Source organism: Lithobates pipiens, unplaced genomic scaffold (assembly GCF_037356315.1).
Source record: "Lithobates pipiens isolate NorthernLeopardFrog02 unplaced genomic scaffold, aLitPip1_a1.2 Scaffold_18, whole genome shotgun sequence".
NCBI lineage: Eukaryota > Metazoa > Chordata > Amphibia > Anura > Ranidae > Lithobates > Lithobates pipiens.
Window position 1 is genome coordinate 192377328 of NW_027507758.1, and position 6000 is coordinate 192383327.

Genomic DNA, 6000 nt, shown 5'->3' on the forward strand with positions numbered 1-6000 from the left:
CAATAGATTATAGTTAATATTAAAACCAAAAATCCTGTTAATTATAGTTATGATCTTTTTCCAATAGCTTACTGTAGAATAAAAAGATGAGTTAATGTGTCAGTGAGAGATGGTTACATTTTCAGAACTGGCTGCAAAATTTCTTCCCATTGATCAATTTTATTTAGGCCCCACGTCCCATTCCGCTCTACATTTTAAAGGCAATTTGCTAAAATATTTAATAAGCAGACTTCAGCCGAGTGTTGAGACTAGGCATCCAATACTTTGTCTCTAAATAGCTTTACAATGACAGGGCAGGAGTAAATTCCAATAGAGTTATTTTTCACTGGACTTTGAGCATGTCTTAGCTGTATGTATTTGAAGAATATTTTATTATTTAGATGTATATAGTCTGAATTTTTTGGAATGTCTTGAAGTTTAACTATAGGGACACATCTATTTTCTGCACATGTGAGACGTGTGGTACCATGTCATTGGTGGAATTGCTGCAGGACTAGGAAAAAAAACACTAACGCCGCGTACACACGTAGCCGACTATCCGACGGACTTAGTCTGGTGGACTTCCCGCCAGACTGTCCGTCGGACTTTCGCCGCGGCGAGGAAGAAAGCCGGGCTCCTCCGCTAGCAAAAGAGCTAGAAGAAGATAGCGGAGGAGTCCGGCGAAAAGACCCCCGAAGACGGAAGACTCCCGGAGCTGTGCAATAAACTATTTTATCTTGTGTGTTGTGTTTTTTTTGTACTTTATTTTACAGGTGAATGGGTAGGGATACATTGTACCCCACACTCATTCACATAGGGTGGGGGGGCTGGTATCTGGGGGCCCCCTTATTAAAGGGGTTCCCGGATTTCGATAAGCCCCCCCACCCGCAGACCCCGACAACCAACGGCCAGGGTTGTCGGGAAGAGGCCCTTGTCCTCATCAACATGGGGACAAGGTGATTTGGGGTGGGGGCCGCGCATGGTACGGCTCGGAGGGGGGGGGGGCTCGCCCCCCCCCTTCCTGGCCGGCCGGGTAACGTGCTCGGACAAGGGTCTGATGTGGACCTGGGGGGACCCCCACTCCGATTTTTTTTTTGGCGTTGGGGTTCCCCTTTAAGTCCATACCAGGTGGCGGGGCCAGCGACGTCTCCTTCGCAGGCCCCGCCTACCTGGAGACCCCCTCGAAATGAGCGGACTTTTCTCCGGGCGGGAAAAGTCCATTCATTTCAAAAGTACGGTGGACTGGCATACGCACGGCCGGATTGTCCGCCGAAATGCGACTTGAGTTTGCCAGACTTTTCCACCCGATTGTTTGATCGTGTGTACGCGGCAATACTCTTCATAATGTAAACAAACAAAAGGGCAGAATGGGAAGGGACCTGTAGCAAGACTTGGAGGCGAGTGAAGAGGAGAACACTGGATTCACTGGGCTTGTATGTATGTTATTACAGCACGAAAAGACCACCAAAGATAAGGGGGTAAAGAATTTATATTTTTGTGTAAAGTTCCTCTTTCATTTTTTGAAAAAAATGAAGCTAAAGTTCAGTTTTATTTCCTCCTCCTCCCTTGTGCCACAATTGCTATTTTTCAGGGGGGAGGGGGGACAGGATACCTATCTTTGACAGGCATCCTTTTCTAGGAGCCACAGCCATGGATATTGATGTTACAGCTCCCTCCTCTTCCCCCTGTTGCTGGGCCAGTAGGAGTGAGGAGAGGAGCTTTGCGCATGCGCACTAGGGTTCCCGGAGTGAAGATTTAAGGCTACACTGTGGGGTACCCTTATCCGCAATGACGGCGGCAGCACCCGACAGCTGATGGAAACATTGCTGGACTCCAGGATAGGTAAGTGTCTTATTATGAAAAGCCAGCAGCTGCAGTATGTGCAGCTGCTGGCTTTTAATTTTTGCAGTGGTGGGCGGACCTCCGCTTTAGGAAATTGTAACACTGCCTGGTTCCGAGGACCAAAACTATGTAATTTTGATACTTCAATAAACTGAACATTATCCCATAATGTGCTATATCTAGTTTAGCCTCTGACATTTAGAAGAGAGATGGGATGGAAGACTTGTGGTTCTGGAGTCTCCCCTGATGATTTAGGGAGCATAGTAATGTGTGCCCTGACTGCGTCTGAAGAAGACAGGGACCCCTGTTTCAATTGGTATAATTGGTTAGGTGAGGCACTAGAGGACCAGCAAATTTCTTGTAATAAAGGCCAGAGAAGCCACCCAGGTCAGAAGCTGAAGAAGGCCTCAAAGTCTTTATAGCCTAAAGGACTTCAGCCTCTGTGATGCTAGCATTGAGAGTGTCATGTGCTGCCTCAGACAACGTGGGGAGTTTCAGGTCACCGAAAAAGGCTTCTGCTTGGTCTAAGGGGAAAATGGGTCAGGCTTAGCATAACATTTTGATAGAAAATCTGCGAATGTCAGCGTGATCCATTGGGGGTTGGAGGTGTAACCGAACCGACCTATAAGGCTTCACCATGGGTTTGTTTACACAAGTATAATATTTGTGTTTGGTCCAGCACAGGGCCTTTTCAGCCTCTGAGGTGGAAATTGGCTCCATTTCCGTGGAAAATGCGTCAAGGGCCTTTCTGTGGGCTGAGGTAGGGTGTGCCTTCCAGCATGCCTCAGTGTCATCTAAAAGGGAATGGAGCTCCGACACGTGAAATTCCCACTTTTGCTTCCATGAGGAGGCCAGCTGGATAATCTGGCCACATACAGTGGCCTTATGGGCGTTCCACAAGGACATTGCAAAATAGACCGAACCGACATTATCTTCAAAGTAAGTGTTGAATGAGGACTGAATGCCTTGGCATGTGGCCTGGGTAGTCAGCAAAGACTAATATGCCAGTGGGTAGGGCACCTAAGCCCAAAAGGGCAATCAGTAGGACCAAGAGGTCATGATCAGACCAAGGAGAAGTGGGGATAGATATGTTCTTCTCCAAGGGATGATGGTGAAGATGCATTAATATATATGGTCAAATCTGCAGATATTGTCATGAGGGTTAGAGTAAAATGTACGGTCCCAAGCAGTCAGATGGAGTTCCCCCCCCCCAAACATCAGCCAGGCCAAAGTTAGGCAAGTGGGAACACATGAGACTCTTGTGGGGAGTCATGAGAAGGAGGCTCGCCTTGTGCACAACATCTGTGTAAGGCTCAACTTAGGGTGACATTAAAGTCTCTCATAAGGAGAAGGTCTTGGAGGTGTATTGAAACCTATTGGGGGCATAATAAGTGACAAGGGTGTCTTTGTGATCTTAAATGGTGCCCTGCAGGAGCAGGTATTAGTCAGTGGGATAATGTGGCGATAGATATCTTGGTGCTGATAATAGCACAAACCTTGTCTCCTGAAGACTAACAACATCTACTTGTTGAGATTTAAGGTGGTGGAAAAACCTTAGACCGCTTGAGAGAAAAATTAAAGCCATGAATTGTTGTAGGAGTAGCTCTTCAATGGGGTGGTGGCCATTGTGGAGATGCTCAGAGGCCACATCGTGTGTCAGCCAATGTGTCTCGTAGAATAATTTTCCCAAGTTCGTCTTTCAGGACAGCCACCTTAGAGAGACCCTGGCTCCTCCCCTCTCAGGAAACACCGCCTTCAATTTCAAGATTTAAGCCTCGTCCTCCCTCTGCTCCTCAGTTATGGTGTTTCCTCCGGTGGGGAGACACCGCTAAGGAACCTTAGCTAAATCAGTTGGCGAAACTGAGGCTACGTATTTGAAACGGAGCTCTGACTCCGTTCGGCAGTCCGACTCTGTCGTACTGACCGTCTTACATGTACTCTATCTTCGCTTGGTGAAAGCAGGAAGTTTTAGAAGTTCACCCGTTCGTTCACCCAGGCGGGTGTTACGACGGGTTCGGCAGTCTGGGCGGCCAGAGAGCCGGCTTTTTGACTGACCGTCTTTTACATGTACCCTAATCTTCGCTTGGGGAAAGCAGGAAGTTTTAGAGGTTCTCCTGTTCGTTCGCCCAGGAGGGTGCTGCAACAGGGTAGGCAGTCCGGTCGGCTAGGGAGCTGCACCCTCGTACTGACCTTTTTTACACGCACTCTAAACTTCGCTTGGGGAAAGCAGGAAGTTTGGGGCGGTCCATCCCTTCGTTCGCCCAGGGGGGCGCTGCAACGAGACGTCCAAGGTCCCCCTGTGTTAGCAGTCGGCTTGGAGCTGGAGGCCGGACCGGATGACGGGCGACGTCAGTTCCGGTGGGGGCGGACTTCTTCGTTGTATCCGCGTCTTCCGGTTCCGGACGCGGCACGTGAAAGGGGACCGAGCGTTCGGCTGGTGCGGCCTCTCTTTCTGAAGTTGTACAGGCAGCTGTAGGAGGCACGTTCGCACCACTCTTCCTCAACAGGAGAATGTCTGAAGCAGAGGCTCCAAGAGCTCCTGGAGATAACAGCACCAGCCACTCAAAGGTAAGGGGAACCCTGGGGAGGTGTTCCCTTACATTATAACCAGTAGCTCCACTGGTGTTTTTTCCCCCTTGGTGGTCGGGGGGAAGGGCAGTGCGTCTGGGATCCTGGTGGTGGTTGATCCTGGGGGGGGCACTCCCGGTGGTCCTCTATGTAGCGCTGGTGTTTCTTTTTCTTTTTTAATTTTATGCTGCTCTCTCTTTTATTTCTGTCTTTCAGAAAGCCACAAGCAAGTCCCCCCATGGTTCTAGGAAGAAGTGTCCTTCATGTAGAGCCTCTATGGGGGATTCCTGGTCCAAGGCACTTTGCAGAGAGTGTATTGAAGGATTGGTTAGAGAGCAGGCAGCAGAACAGGGGGCAGATCTGGCGGCTTCTGTGAAGGAACTTTCTAATACTTTCCAGTCCTTCCAGACACTTTTTTCTAGTTTACAGTGGCCTCAGCCCCAGAGCACTCCTACACCAGCGCAGCAGAGTGTACCATCCAGCCCTTTGGATGTTCCTCCTGCAGGTGGAGAGAATCCAGGGGGTCCCAGAGAGGAAGCTGAGGAAGAGGTTGACAGTGTCGGCTCAGACTCCCAAGGGGAATCTGATGATGAGGGGTTGGATGGGGAATCCAGTAGAACCTCACGGTATAAGCTTTCCCTGGAGGAAGTGGATGAGCTCTTAGGAGCTATTCATACCACTTTAGGCATACAAGAGGAAAAGAAGGCACTGTCACTCCATGATCAGATGTACAAGGGCATGGGGGAACAGAAAAAACGGGTGTTCCCGGTGCATGACATCTTGATCGATGCCATCAAGAAGGAATGGCAGGATCCTGAGAGGAAACCTTTCTTTTCTGGGGCATTAAAACGAAGGTTTCCTTTTTCAGAAGAGGAGGCTCTCGTCTGGAATAAATCTCCCAGATTAGATGCTGCTTTTTCCCAGGTGTCCAGACACACTGATCTGGCCTTCGAGGACATGGGGGTACTTTCAAACCCTATGGATCGAAGGATGGATTCACTCCTAAAGAAAGCCTGGGATTCATCACAGGGGAATCTTAAACCGGCCATGGCAGCCACGGTGGTGGCTCGTAATATGGAGTATTGGCTTACCCAAATTAATGCGCACATTGAAGCAGGGACGGCAAAGGAGACCATTCTATCCTCCTTTCCCATGCTGCTTAAAGGGATAGCATACATTGCGGATGCTTCAGCTGAATCCGTGCGAATGTCTGCAAGGTCCTCGGCTCTGACCAACTCAGCTAGGAGGGCTTTATGGCTGAAGACCTGGCAGGGAGACAATGTGTCCAAAGCAAAGCTTTGTGGGATCCCCTTTACAGGAGACTTGCTGTTTGGGCCAGGTCTTGAAGTGCTTGATCGCACGGCGGATAAGAAAAAGGCCTTTCCCGTTAAGAGGAAATTTGGGGAACAGTCAAAGAAAAAGACTCATCCCCAGAAGAAGTTTGAAGCCCCTAGAACTAATCGGCAGAAGAAAAGTTGGGGGCTCAAGGGCAAAGGGCGCGGGGGAGCAATTTTTCGCCCTCCTGAACAGCCCAAAAAGTCCCAGTGACAGGGTCACAGTGGGAGGAAGGTTGGGGGCCTTCCTCCCACAGTGGGAGATGATCACCTCCAA